This window comes from Mauremys reevesii, linkage group 17 (assembly GCF_016161935.1).
Source record: "Mauremys reevesii isolate NIE-2019 linkage group 17, ASM1616193v1, whole genome shotgun sequence".
NCBI classification, from domain to species: domain Eukaryota; kingdom Metazoa; phylum Chordata; order Testudines; family Geoemydidae; genus Mauremys; species Mauremys reevesii.
The window spans coordinates 34,509,634-34,525,492 of record NC_052639.1 but is presented as its reverse complement, the minus strand read 5'-3'; positions in this window follow the sequence as shown (position 1 = coordinate 34,525,492).

Genomic DNA, 15,859 nt, shown 5'->3' with positions numbered 1-15,859 from the left:
GGTAAATTAGAACATGCTGTAGCATGGGTAGTGCTGAATTATCAGAGAAGTAGTTTCAAAACTTCCAAATTTTTATGCAGTATGTAGCTATTTATTTGTTCTAAAATCCATACTCTTAGTAGCAGACTATTCTCAGACCTTGTAACCTTGTATGACTCTTACATAAACAAAGTTGTAGCTTCTAGTAGAGACTTAACTGATTTGCTCTGCTCTTTGTGTTATAGAGGAAAATCTTGTTCTCAGATGCCGATTCTTGAAATGATGAGGGTTTGTCGATCCCATAAATCACCTTCTTTCAAGGCTGGATCAGATATTCAAACAAGGTTATGAACCTCCTTACTTGTACAGTCATAATTCCAAAACAGGTCGATCAAGAGGAGTTAAGTCCCTGCCCTGTATAATTTATAAACATGAAGCTGAGTAACCTTTGATGACTAAATTAAACTCTAAAATAATAATAAAAGCTTAGCTTTATTTTAGCAAACTGGTATTACAAGTTTCATGACATAAATGTTAATTATCAATATCTTTGGCACTAGAAAATGGATTTTTTTCTGCACAAAGTCCATTTCTTGGCAGAGGATACATTGGGAACTATCAATATAAAAGGATTAATGTGGAGACATGAAGAATAATAAAACATTAAGGATGTTATCTAACTATTTCAAATAGAGAGAAAGAGGTACATGTCTACCTATAATACGAGTTTTAGGATCAGCGGGCTCAGTTGTTTACAGACTCTGAATGATGCTTTGTTTTGATTCTCGTGAAAGCTTCCTTATTTATTTTCGTGGCCCAGGGTTGTCTCCCTGGTTTCCCTGTTTATATATTATATAATAAGCATGTTAATCAAGGGTGATCATGTTAGGTTCTTTTCATCCATGGTTTAAAACAATTAGAGAAACTCTTTCTTTTCCCCCCCTTAGCTTAGTCTGCAGAAAAATTCACAAGATGAAATAAGCTCTGTGTGGGTTTTTCCCATGTAGAGCAGTGAAATTGTCCTATTTGTTTTTCTATTTCATATTTCTGTACATGTTAATTTATTTTTATTCCTAAACCATTCCATAAGTTCCTATATTTAAATATAATTTGAAAGTCAGAGTCACTCTAGGCAAAAATTAGAATTAAATTCTTTATTAGAAGTACATCATTAAGCATAAAGAATGAGGAGTACTTGTGGCACCTTAGAGACTAACAAATTTAATAGCTCTGTAAAGGCAAAAAGGGAAAGGGCATGGGTGGAAATGAAAAAGTGCAGGCATTTGAAGAGGGATTTCACTGGAGAGAGGATGAGGCTTGGAGATGGTAGCACACATTTTAAAAAAATCCATATTGCTTGTGTTTCAGGCAAAGATTATGCATTTATTTACCTTTAAAATACATTTTTAACTGGATTTTCAAAACAGTTGCTCTCAGAAACCACTGTGTAACTTAACCCCCTTAATTTAATTGTCTAGTAATTGATAGACTTAGAAACCACAGATATTAAGAAAGATTACACCAGAGGTTATCAAGGTAATTCACTGGACTGCATTTCTGGCATCTTTTGGATGATGCTGCAGAATATTTGGGGCACGGGGCCATTATTTTGTTAGACAGTGCCTAGAACAATGAGGCCCCGAACCCTGATTGGTACAAATCATAATAGAAAGAACTGGGTGGAAATTGCTGGAGGGCCCGATCTTGCTCTAATTGAAGTCAATGGAAAAAATTCCATTGATTTCAATGGTGTAGAATTGAACCCCAAAGGAGGCAGTTGGAGGAGGGATACAGCTGGGATAGGTTTACAGAAGGACAAGTGGCATTTGGGACTTCAGACACCTTGCAGAGCCAGAATGAAGTGACATACACAGAAGCAAAGACAGAGGGGTGGTTGGTGAAGCTGTTAACAGCTGGGAGGTCCAGATATGTGAGCCACACTCAACAAAGTGAACATGTGCAAGCACTGGGGCCAGAGTTTATTGTCTCCTGAATACTTTAAACAGGATCATTACATGCTGAAATAGATGAGTATTGCTAGAGTTATGAATGCAAAATTGTCCTGTTAGATTGCACCTGGGGAAATCTGGGTTTTGTTTTATCTGTTGGTTTTACGGTTACTGTATATTTTGTTCCTGTCCTCTTTATAAAGTGCTGCTGATTTTTATATTGTTCCTTATTCATTTGATGCCAGGGCCTTATTATATCCCGTTGTTGTTTTTAGGCTACTCTTGTGGAGTATGAAATATAATTAAAAGGCCACATTTCAAAGGATCCTCCTCTATTCAGGCGTGTAGAAGTTTTCATGCAAATAGCAGCATGTGCATGTTTCAGGTAACAGCAGATGCATGCACAGGTGATAGATTCAGACTCGCAGTGCTCAGAAAGTGTGCATACAGATATTTGCATGGATTTAAATAGAGGCCACTTTTTGAAAACGTGTCAAAAATATCAGTAAGTTAGGCCACCTTAAAACTAGGTTACATTTAAATAGCTACATAAGTGGGATCAGGGAGATCTACTTTGTCCTGAGCTGTTACAATTGAAAAGTGCTGGGTCACTTTAATAATTTCAAACCCCTATAAAGAACCCCTTGTTATGGCAGGAGTCTTGTAGGTGATGTATGTGATGATGAATATGCCAAAAAATTCCAAGATATCGTGTGTAATTGAGCAAAACCCCAGGTTTAATGGAATTGAAAAGTACTTGTGTCACAGATGTAGGCAATTACTGTTCATAAAGGGGCACCCACAACTTGAAAATCATTTCAATCAGAAAATGCTGCATCTACTATTGTTACAATTAGCCACGGAGGTTGCTGTCACTGAAAGGGATTAATGAAAAAATAACATTTTCATCTCTTGTTTTCATTTGTTTGCTGTGTGCATTTGGCAGGTCTCTGTGTAATAGTCCTTGTGTGATGGTGCCTGCCCTTCCCTATGCTACTGAAGAATGTGCTGATCAGTACTGTGGTAGCAGAACTGAAACTGAAAAGGTAGCAGGCAGGACTATGCACAAAGAGAAAAGGGATGTAGACCTGCCCTTTGTACCCTGCAGGACCTGTGGTCACAGGCCCTTCCTGATTTGGGGGGAACCAAGGAATATAAAAAGTAATCTCTTGTAAATTGAACCAATGTTGTCTGACTGCTAGAGTTGGAATCTTGACACTGATTTTTCCTAATGATTGTGAGTTATTTACAGTCACCTGGCTGGCCTTTGAGGACTGACAAATCACAGCCAGAAGCTCTTTGATTTTTGGGAAGGCCCCAGATCATTTTGCAGCTGGAGTGGGCAGCACCACTCAGGCTACCGTTGATACACTAGGACCATCACAAGTTCTTCTGCTGAGCATCCAGCATGACGTTTGACCACAAAAAGGGGCAGACAAATAGAAGAGGCAATATAGTATGTAGTGGGCTCGGGGATGAGAACAAAGGACTAATCCTAGCGTTGACACTGGCTCCCACTGTGGCCCTGGTCAAGTCACATAGGCCAAAATTTCCATACTTGAGTGCCTATAGTTATGTACCTAAATCATTGACTTTAATAGGGTATTAGAGCAGTGGAAGCTACTCCAGCCATTGATCTTTTCCCATTTTGCATACTGAGGAGGGAGAGTGCTTCCTTGTGTCCCCCCTTGCAAGGATTCCCAGCACCCATGAGTTACTCATGTGGGTATTGAACATAAAATAACTAAGTCCAAGGACTTAGTTGACACGGAGAATTTTTTTAGAAAAAGGGCAAAATAGCTTGACATTTCAAAAGAAATCGCTGTTTAATTTTCTTTATAGTTCAAACATTATTTTAAAGGAGTTGAACTCAGATGTTCCTGGGTTTAACAATGACTTGTATACATAGCTCCCAGAATGGAACCTGTGCAAACAAAAAATAAACAATAATAGTGTCTTTTAAATTCACTGTATTTTTAAAGACACACAGAGGAGAATCAGCCAGGCTGATTCATTGTATTTTCCCTGTGCTGATGGAGTAATTAGAGACAATAACAGAGCTTGACAAAACCAGCTAAAACCACTAAACTAACTGGAGGGTTAAATCTATCAATCAGCAGTAAATATGAAATATAGGAGGGTGGGATCAGGGCGATGCCCAGGGGAGAAGCCCAGAGAACTCCTCTTCCCCAAATGTCAGAAGAGGGAAGGTGCTGGGATTTTTATCAGAATGCCCTCCCTGAGTCCTGTTTAGAGATTCAGGTTCTTTAAGTGTTAGGTGTCTGAAATGTTTAAAACATTGCCCTCCTATAGCTGCTGGAAGGAAAAGGAGCTGTCTCTTCTCCTCCTGCAATACCTGCTGTTTGCTGTGTGAGGGGGTTTCCAATATTCTTTCACTCTCCCAGACGCCTTGGCTGTTATGAAGAGGATGGTGGAAAAGATGTCTCTTCCCCCCAGCCTCTCCTCTTCAGTCTTCCTCCCTTGTCAGAACTCTTGTGCCTGCTTTTGAGGCCTCTCATAGCTTTCCCCAGCAGCAGCATGAAATCTAAATGTTACACTGTTGTCCACAATGTTCTGAATAGGAACTATGAGGCTGACCAATCTTCTTAATTTCCTTTTCCTGGCAAATTTGTAAGCAGCAGAAGCTGAGGCACTGGAGCTGCCTGCAGACTCAGGACAATATCATTTTACATTTAGGTCACAGATTGAAGGTTCTTTACATACACAAGAGTTAAAGATATTTTTAAAATATAATCTTAAATTCTGCAGAAATTGTTGCTTTAAGTCCTCACACTCAGCCTGGAAAACTTCTCACTCATCGGTCAGGAATGGCTGAGTGGGCTTTTCATGTTCTATTTGGATCAGGCCTGATGTTTTTATTTTTTAAATGACAGCAATGTTTTTAAGTAACACAATTTATATTGATTTGATATTTTGAGAAAACAAACAAACAAACAAAACATTATAGCTGTCCCAAGTTTGCATAGTGCAATGCTTGAATTTACATGAAGAGAAAGTAGAGAGTAAGTAGTAAAGTTCTTCCAATTTTAAACCAGATGTATATTAAATTAAATCTGTGCTAATTAATCAGATGCATAAAGAGTATTTAAGACAACAGCTCAGCCCCTCTCACCCACCCTCTCCCCATCACCATTGTCAACTTTCTCTGCATGTGTTTTTATGGATAAACTGAACTGATCTGACTGGCTGAATCAAACAATAAGTTGTTCTAAACGAATCACGATGCTTCAGGTCAATAACTGTTTGGGAAACATCTGTTACTTTACTGCTTCAACATTCAGCTGAGAAAATTATTAGATATATATTCTGATAATTTGAACAGAAACAAAGTCATCGTAACAGAACATTGAGAGAGGATCAATGCCTTAGGTTTTGAAAATAAATATCACACGTCAACATTTTTTCCATAAATGCTTCGCAGCGGAGACCATTATCCTAAGATAACATTCTCCAGCAGAGAGATGATCTCTTAATTAGAGCAATATGTAAACTACTTTAGGATGCTTGATATAAATCCTGCAAACTGATTCATTGATACTTTTACTAAGATGAATTTTGATATCATGGGATGAAATGCTGGCCCTATTGTAGTTTATAGAACGAGGAGTACTTGTGTCACCTTAGAGACTAACAAATTTATTTGGGCATAAGCTTTCGTGGCTAAAACCCACTTCATCAGATGCATGCAGTGGAAAATACAGTAGGAAAATATATATACAAAGAACATGAAAAAATGGGAGTTGCCATACCAACTCTAACAAGATTAATCAATTAAGGTGGGATATTATCAGCAGGAGAAAAAAAAACTTTTTGTAATGATAATCAGGATAGCAAACAGTTGACAAGAAGGTGTGAGTAACACTAGGGGAAAAATTAGCATGGGGAAATTTTTTTGGAAAAGTTATTTTGTTGAAGAATTGCGACTTTTAGGTCTGTAATCGAGTGTCCAGGGAGGTTGAAGTTTTCTCCGACTGGTTTTAATTCTTATAATATAATTCTTGACGTCTGATTTGTGTCCTTTTATTCTTTTCTGTAGAGACTGTCTGGGTTGGCCAATGTATATGGCAGAGGGGCATTGCTGGCACATGATGGCATATATCACCTTGGTAGATGTGCAGGTGTACGAGCCCCTGATGGCGTGTCTGATGTGATTAGGTCCTATGATGGTGTCACTTGAATGTATATGTGGACAGAGCTGGCATCGGGCTTTGTTGCAAGGATAGGTTCCTGGGTTAGTGTTTATGTTGTATGGTGTGTGCTTGCTTCAGGTTGGGGGGCTGTCTGTAAGCGAGGACTGTCCTGTCTCCCAAGGTCTGTGAGAGTGAGGGATCATCCTTCAGGATAGGTTGTAGATCCTTGATGATGCGCTGAAGAGGTTTTAGTTGGGGGCTGAAGGTGACGGCTAGTGGTGTTCTGTTATTTTCTTTGTTGGGCCTGTCCTGTGGTAGGTGACTTCAGGGTACTCTTCTGGATCTGTCAATCCATTTTTGTCACTTCAGCAGGTGGGTATTGTAGTTTTAAGAATGCTTGATGGAGATCTTGTAGGCACAGCACCAATTTTTTGTTGCTTGCACCTCCCAACCCCTGCCCCCAGCCCCGCCCCCATTGGACCCCTCCCCAAATCCAAGTTGGGGGGTATTGCCAATTCGGAAGAGGATCGGGATATTCTCCAGGGAGATTTAGATGACCTTGTAAACTGGAGTATTAGTAACAGGATGAAATTCAATAGTGAGAAGTGTAAGGTTATGCATTTAGGGATGTCTAACAAGAACTTTAGTTATAAGCTGGGGACGCACCAGTTGGAAGTAACGGAGGAGGAGAAGGACCTAGGGGTCCTGGTTGATCGTAGGATGACTATGAGTAGGCAATGTGATGTGGCCATTAAAAAAGCTAATGCGGTCTTGGGTTGCATTAGGCGAGGTATTTCTAGTAGGGATAAGGAGGTGCTAGTCCCATTATATAAGGCGTTGGTGAGACCTCATTTGGAGTATTGTGTGCAGTTTTGGTCTCCCATGTTTAAGAAGGATGAATTCAAACTAGAACGGGTACAAAGAAGGGCCACTAGAATGATCCGAGGAATGGAAGGCCTTTCGTATGAAAGGAGACTTGAGGAGCTCGGTTTGTTTTCCTTAACCAAAAGAAGGATAAGAGGAGATATGATTGCACTCTTTAAATATATCAGAGGGATAAATACCAGGGAAGGAGAGGAATTATTTCAGCTCAGTGCTAATGTGGACACGAGGACAAACGGATATAAATTGTCAGTCAGGAAATTCAGGCTTGAAATTAGATGAAGGTTTCTAACCATCAGGGGAGTGCAATACTGGAACAGCCTACCGAGGGAAACAGTGGGGGCGAAGGACCTCCATGACTTTAAGATTAAGCTAGATAAGTTTATGGAGGAGATGGTATGATAGGATAACGGGCTTAGTCAATAGGTCAATTAAGTGCCACACTGGTAAATAGTACAATGGGTCAAGGGTATGATATAACCTTTTCCAGAGGGTTTGGCTGGAGAGTCTTGCCCGCATGCTCGGGGTTCAGCTGACCGCCATATTTGGGGTCGGAAAGGAATTTTCCTCCAGGGTAGATTGGCAATGGCCCTGGAGGTTTTTCGCCTTCCTCCGAAGCATGGGGCAGGGGTCACTTGCTAAGGAGTGGGTGGATCGGCTTATGTGGCCTGCATCTTGCAGGAGGTCAGACTAGATGATCATAATGGTCCCTTCTGATCTTGAATTCTATGATTCTATGATTCTATGAAATCCCCGCTCCAGCCCTGCCTCTTCCCAAAGCACGCCGCATTCCTCCTCCTTCCTCGCTCCTCCCAGCGCTTGCCGCGTGAAACAGCTATTTCATGGCGCAAGCACTGGAAGGGAGTGGGGAGAAGCAGGACGTGGAGGCATGCTCTGGGGAGGAGGCAGAGCAGAAGTGGAGGTGAGCTGGGATGTGGGGACGGGGCAGGGAGCTGCTGGTGGGTGCAGAGCACCTATCAATTTTTCCTCATGGCTGCTCCAGCCCCAGAGCCCACGGAGTCGGCGCCTATGCTTGTAGGTGTTTGTCTCTGTTTGAGGGATTGGAGCTTAGCTGTAGACAGTGGATTGTGTGGTGTGTCCTGGATGAAAGCTGGAGGCATGTAGGTAAGTATAGTGGTCAGTAGGTTTCCGGTATAGGGTGGAGTTTATGTGACCATTGCTTATTAGCACTATAGTGTCCAGGAAGTGGATCTCTTGTGTGGATTGGTCGAGGCTGAGGTTGATGGTGGGATGGAAATAGTTGAAATCATGGTGGAATTCCTCAAGGGCTTCTTTTCTATGGGTCCAGATGATGAAGATGTCATCAATGTAGCACAAGTAGAGTAGAGGCGTTAGGGGACGAGAGCTGAGGAAGCATTGCTCTAAGTTAGCCATAAAGATGTTGGCATACTGTGGGGCCATGCGGGTACCCATAGCAGTGCTGCTGACTTGAAGGTATATATTGTCCCCAAATGTGAACTAGTTGTGGGTGAGGACAAAGTCACGAAGTTCAGCCACCAGGTTTGCCATGACATTATTGGGGATACTGTTCCTGACGGCTTGTAGTCCATCAGTTTCCGTGAAAGGTTCAGAAAAGGGCAACTAAAATGATTAGGCGTTTGGAGAAGGTCTCATACGAGGAAAGATTAAAGAGGCTAGGACTCTTCAGCTTGGAAAAGAGGAGACTAAGGGGGGATATGATAGAGGTATATAAAATCATGAGTGATGTTGAGAAAGTGGATAAGGAGAAGTTATTTACTTATTCCCATAATACAAGAACTAGGGGTCACCAAATGAAATTAATAGGCAGCAGGTTTAAAACAAATAAAAGGAAGTTCTTCTTCACGCAGCGTACAGTCAACTTGTGGAACTCCTTACCTGAGGAGGTTGTGAAGGCTAGGACTATAACAATGTTTAAAAGGGAACTGGATAAATTCATGGTGGCTAAGTCCATAAATGGCTATTAGCCAGGATGGTTAAGAATGGTGTCCCTAGCCTCTGTTTGTCAGAGGATGGAGATGGATGGCAGGAGGAAGATCACTTGATCATTGCCTGTTAGGTTCACTCCCTCTGGGGCACCTGGCATTGGCCACTGTCGGTAGACAGATACTGGGCTAGATGGACCTTTGGTCTGACCTGCACGGCCGTTCTTATGTTCTTACACTTGGGGAGAATGACTAGCAACCTGGCTACCATGGCAAGAGCTACCTTTGACAACTGATTGCCCCTTATTACCAGAACATCATTACAGAAAGGAAGTTTGTAATGAAACAGGGCCAGATGTGGATAGCCGGGATAGCCTCCTGCTGTGCTCATTTGGGTTTGTACTGTAGTACGGTGCAGTGTTTCTTTACAAAGGGCAATTGTTTGCTAGTTTCCTTAGTAAGGACTAGGTGAAAATAAGATGAAAAATTCCAGCTCTTTTCCTTGGAGATTGTGTATCTGCTCCTTGCCCGGGGCTCTGCGCCGTCAGCCGGGTGGGCCAGGCTGCGGACGTGACTCAGGCTTGGGCCACATGGCCGCACTTTCCTGACGAGGCATGAAGCAGGCCAAGAGCTTTGCACAGCCTACAGGGAAGTGGGAGGGAGGCGTCTTCAAGCCAGCGTGTCTCGTCCGCTTCTCCCTTGCCGCTTGGGTGGAGGCAGGAGGGGAGCGAAATGTTCCCGGCTGAAAGTTTTTGGGCTCGGCCTTGAGGATTAAGCCTGAGCCTCCGGCACGGCTGCTGGGAGATGGGTTTCTGAATGGCATCCAGCCCGCTCTTCGGGCCACCAGCTGAAAGCACTGAGGCCAAGAGGAAGCAAAATGGGGCCTTTGAGGCTCCCAGCAGGCCTCAGGGAGCAAGGAAGTAGCACAGGCTTACTACTGTCCCTGCAGGGGCTTGAACCACCATCCTTTCCGTTAACAAACATACTGACCCACTGCACCACAGATCAGTAAGGCTGTATTGAGCATACAAGTCAGGAATCAGCTCAGAGTATGGTATAGCAGATGTGTGCAGTGATCAGGGATAAAAGTGACTTAAAGGACTTGGCAGTACTCCAGAGTCCAGTGGAGGGGATGGTTCCTCAACCGGAGGAGGTGTGGCCTCTATTGGAAGAGGTGGGGCCTTTAAATTCTGGGGCTTTTAAATTAGGATTTAAAGGGCTTGCGGATTTGGCTGAAGCTAGGAGCCAGGCCCTTTAAATCACCCCTGGAGCTAACAGCTGCAGAGGTGGCTGGGAGTCCTGAGGTTTGGGCAGGGGTGAAAGTAATTTATATTTCTTACCCATATAGTCCAATCGCAAGCAACCCACCTCTCCTACATACTTCATGGATCCCTCCCATTGCATGACATAGATAGAGAAAATAAAACTACTATTACTACTATCAGTACTGTCTGTAATAAAACTTTACTATTGGAATAAGCCTGAAAAAGTGAAAACTCACTGTCCCATTTTTCTCTGTGTCTTCCCTCCTCCTCCAGCGAGGCTGGAGACACTAGGCTCCATGCTTTCTTCCTGTCTGGCACTGAGCAGAGCCCCTGCTGGCGGGGGCTGGGGGAGGAATGCAGAGCTTTGTCTGCAGGAGAGGGAGAGGGAGAGGGAGAGGGGACAGGACAGTACAGTACAGTACAGTGAATTTTCCCCGGCCACCTGCTTTTATTAGCTCTGGATTTAAGATGTGCAGCCAAATGCTTGTATTTGTTGTGTATATTAGTATTGGAGAGATTCCTCATCCCGGGGCAGAAGAGGACTGCTCCTGCCATGGTCAAACACACTCTCCTCCCTCCCCCAAGCTACTGTGAGTGAAATTAACAAGAATGCCAGAAAGCGCTCCTAACCCCGGGGGCTGAACAGCTCAGGGAACAGCTGAGTTTAAACTATTCTTATGCAGGGGGCAGGCTTCTCCCCCTCTCAGCCAGCCTCCTTTCCTTACTGGTCCTCCGCACCGCCCGTACCGGCTTACTTTCACCTCTGGCCAGTGATTTCCCTACACCCCCTGAATTTCCCCAGTTTTGGGAGCTAGTTACATACCAATTTAGTGACTGTTTGGAAATCTGAATTTAAACTGAAACATTAATACACACTTTAAAAGCTTATACAGTGTATGATAAAATATGTGTATCTGAAAAAGTATAATAGATTTGAAAAGTATGAACATAGACTAGCTTCCTTGCTTCCTTATACAGCTGTTTTTTATGATGTCAGTGCATTCATTTCGGTGATGTTGGCCAACCTAATAATTTCAAATGATGATTTGTAAGCAAAGTCTAAATGAGTTCTCCCTGACAGCTAGTGATGAGCTGGGGGCTAAGGCTTCAGAGCCAGATTATATTTACATTCACACCTAATCTACCTAGGGATCCAGCAAACAGAGCTGTGTTGTCCAAGTGATAGATTTTGGCTGGGGTTACATAACATAAGAACATAAGAAAGGCCGTACCAGGTCAGACCAAAGGTCCATCTAGCCCAGTATCTGTCTACCGACAGTGGCCAATGCCAGGTGCCCCTGAGAGAGTGAATCTAACAGGCAATGATCAAGTGATCTCTCTCCTGCCATCCATCTCCATCCTCTGACGAACAGAGGCTAGGGACACCATTCTTACCCATCCTGGCTAATAGCCATTTATGGACTTAGTCACCATGAATTTATCCAGTCCCCTTTAAACATTGTTATAGTCCTAGCCTTCACAACCTCCTCAGGTAAGGAGTTCTACAAGTTGACTGTGCGCTGCGTGAAGAAGAACTTCCTTTTATTTGTTTTAAACCTGCTGCCTATTAATTTCATTTGGTGACCCCTAGTTCTTGTATTATGGGAATAAGTAAATAACTTTTCCTTATCCACTTTCTCAACATCACTCATGATTTTATATACCTCTATCATGTCCCCTTAGTCTTCTCTTTTCCAAACTGAAGAGTCCTAGCCTCTTTAATCTTTCCTCATATGGGACCCTCTCTAAACCCCTAATCATTTTAGTTGCTCTTTTCTGAACCTTTTCTAGTGCTAGAATATCTTTTTGAGGTGAGGAGACCACATCTGTACACAGTATTCGAGGTGTGGGCGTACCATGGATTTATATAAGGGCAATAATATATTCTCAGTCTTATTCTCTATCCCCTTTTAATGATTCCTAACATCCTGTTTGCTTTTTGACCGCCTCTGCACACTGCGTGACATCTTCAGAGAACTATCCACGATAACTCCAAGATCTTTTTCCTGACTCGTTGTAGCTAAATTAGCCCCATCATGTTGTATGTATAGTTGGGGTTATTTTTTCCAATGTGCATTACTTTACATTTATCCACATTAAATTTCATTTGCCATTTTGTTGCCCAATCACTTAGTTTTGTGAGATTTTTTGAAGTTCTTCACAATCTGCTTTGGTCTTAACTATCTTGAGTAGTTTAGTATCATCTGCAAACTTTGCCACCTCACTGTTTACCCCTTTCTCCAGATCATTTATGAATAAATTGAATAGGATTGGTCCTAGGACTGACCCTTGGGGAACACCACTAGTTACCCTCTCCATTCTGAGAATTTACCATTAATTCCTACCCTTTGTTCCCTGTCCTTTAACCAGTTCTCAATCCATGAAAGGACCTTTCCTTTTATCCCATGACAGCTTAATTTACGTAAGAGCCTTTGGTGAGGGACCTTGTCAAAGGCTTTCTGGAAATCTAAGTACACTATGTCCACCGGATCCCCCTTGTCCACATGTTTGTTGACCCTTCAAAGAACTCTAATAGATTAGTAAGACACGATTTCCCTTTACAGAAACCATGTTGACTATTGCTCAAAAGTTTATGTTTTTCTATGTGTCTGACAATTTTATTCTTTACTATTGTTTCAACTAATTTGCCCGGTACCGACGTTAGACTTACCGGTCTGTAATTGCCGGGATCACCCCTAGAGCCCTTTTTAAATATTGGCGTTACATTAGCTAACTTCCAGTCATCGGGTACCAAGCCGATTTAAAGGACAGGTTACAAACCTTAGTTAATAGTTCCGCAACTTCACATTTGAGTTCTTTCAGAACTCTTGGGTGAATGCCATCTGGTCCCGGTGACTTGTTAATGTTGAAATAGCTGAGAGCTGGTGGAACCTCAAGAGACCAAATCGCAGAGGTCACAGTGGTAGGTGACAGCAGAAGGTGACTGTGCAGGGCCATTGGCAACAGAGTGGTGGAGTGAACAGTGGCACAATGAACAGCTGTTGCCAGAGCAAACTTTGCCTTTTTGTCCCCCACCTGGAAGGTGTACTCACGTGAAAGCACCTCTGAACTCTGAGTCTCCACTGACCAAGGACAACACCAGTGAGCGGAGTGCAGTGGAGGGAAAAGTGAGGGGCACGTTAAATAAACATTTGTTTGTTGGACTATATTTTAGTCACTTTGCTCCAGAATGCTAGATTTGTGACTGGGAATGGAAACTTATATAAATATGTTTCCCAGTAGGCCAAGATTTTTAAAATGCAGTATTTGCCAAAGCAACAAAGAATCCTGTGGCACCTTATAGACTAACAGACGTTCTGCAGCATGAGCTTTCGTGGGTGAATACCCACTTCTTCAGATGCAAGTCTAGTATTTGCCAAGGTTGTTATCTCACATTGTTGCTATCTTGGGAGGTCATTATGTTGGGGAGTTTCTGTACTAAACATTTTTATTATAATTAATTTTTACATAAGAATGGTCATACTGGGTCAGACCCATGGTCCATATAGCCCAGTGCCCTGTCTTACAACAGTGGTCAAGGCCAGGTGCTTCAGAGGGAATGAACAGAACAGGGAATCATCAAGTGATCCATCCCCTGTTGCCCATTCCCAGCTTCTGGCAAACAGGCTAGGGACACTCAGAGCATGGTGTTGCATCCCTCTCATCCTGGCTAATAGCCACAGATGGACCTGTTCTCCAGGAATTTATCTAGTTCTTTTTAAAATCCTGTTATAGTTTTGGTCTTCACAGCATCCCCTGGCAAAGAGTTCCCTGGGTTGACTTTATATTGTGTGAAGAAATACTTCCTTTTGTTTTTTTAAAATCTGCTGCCTATTAATTTCATTGGGTGACTGCTAGTTCTTGTGTTATGTGAAGGATTAAATAAAATTTCCTTATTCACTTTCTTCGCACAAGTCAAGATTTTATAGACCTCTATCATATCCCCATTAGTCATCTCTTTTCGAAGCTGAAAATTCCCAGTCGCTTTAATCTCTCCTCCTGTTTCATACCCCTCATCATTTTAGTTGCCCATCTCTGTACCTTTTCCAATTCCAATATATATTTTTTAGGATGGGTGACCAGATCTGCACACACTATTCAGGGTGAGCACGTACCATAGATTTATATAGAGGCAATATGATATTTTCTGTCTTATTATCTATCCCTTTCTTAATGATTCCCAACATTGTTTGCTTTTGTGACTGTTGCTGCACGTGGAGTGGATGTTTTCAGAGAACTATCCACAATGACTCCAAGATCTCTTCCTTGAGTGTTAACAGCTAATTCAGATGCCATCATTTTGTATGTATAGCTGAGATTGCTTTCCAATGTGCATTACTTTGCATTTATCAACATTGAATTTAATTTGCCATTTTGTTGCCCAGCCACCCAGTTTCATGGGATCCCTTTGTAGCTCTTCGCAGTCTGCCTGGGACTTAACTATCTTGAATAGTTTTGTATCATCTGTAAATTTTGCCACCTCACTGTTTACCCATTTTTCCAGATGAATATGTTGAATAGGACCCCTTGAGGGGTCCCAGTACTGAGCCCTCAAGGATACCACTTTTATCTCTCTCCATTCTGAAAACTGATAATTTATTCCTACCCTTTGTTTCCCATCTTTTAACCAGTTACTGATCCATGAGAGGATCTTCCCTCTTACCCCATGATGGCTTACTTTTCAAAAGTCAATTTAAATTAAATACTTTTTTTTAAATTATATATATTTTTAGAAATCTAGATCTGTTATGTGTTTTGGTGTAACTTGCATTTTCCTTATGTTACATTTCCATTATCCTAACAAAACATTTACTTTATTCACTTTCTTCACATCAGTCAAGATTTTATAGACTTTTAGCATATCTCCCCTTAGTCATCTCTTTTCTAAGCTGAAAATTCCCAGTCATTGTGGGGGACTGTATCAAAAGCTTTGCTAAAGTCCAGAAATAGCACATCCACTGCTTTCCCTCATCCACAGAGCCGGTTATCTCATCATAGAAGGCAATTAGGTTAGTCAGGCATGACTTGCCCTTGGTGAATCCATGCTGACTGTTCCTGATCACTTTCCTCCTTTAAGTGGTTCAGATTTGATTCCTTGAGGACCTGTTCCATGATTTTTCCAGGGACTGAGGTGAGACTGACTGGCCTGTAGTTCCCTGGATCTTCCTTCTTCCCTTTTTTAAAGATGGGCACTACATTAGCTCTTTTCCAGTCATCCGGGACCTCCCCCAATCGTCATGATTTTTCAAAGATAATGGCCAATGGCTCTGCAATCTCATCGGCCAACTCCTTTATCACCCTCGGATGCAGTGCATCCGGCCCCATGGACTTGTGCTCGTCCAGCTTTTCTAAATAGTCCCGAACTACTTCTTTCTCCACAGAGAGCTGGTCACCTCCTCCCCATACCGTGCTGCAGAGTGCAGCTGTCTGGGAGCTGACCTTGTCTGTGAAGACAGAGGCAAAAAAAGCATTGAGTACACTAGCTTTCTCCACATCCTCTGTCACTAGGTTCCCTCCTTCATTCAGCAAGGGGCCCACACTTTCCTTGACTTTCTTCTTGTTGCTAACATACCTAAAGAAACCCTTCTTGTTACTCCTAACATCTCCGGCTAGCTGCAACTCCAAGTGTGATTTGGCCTTCCTAATTTCACTCCTGCATGCCTGAGCAATACTTTTATACTCCTCCTGGTTATTTGTCCAATCTTCCA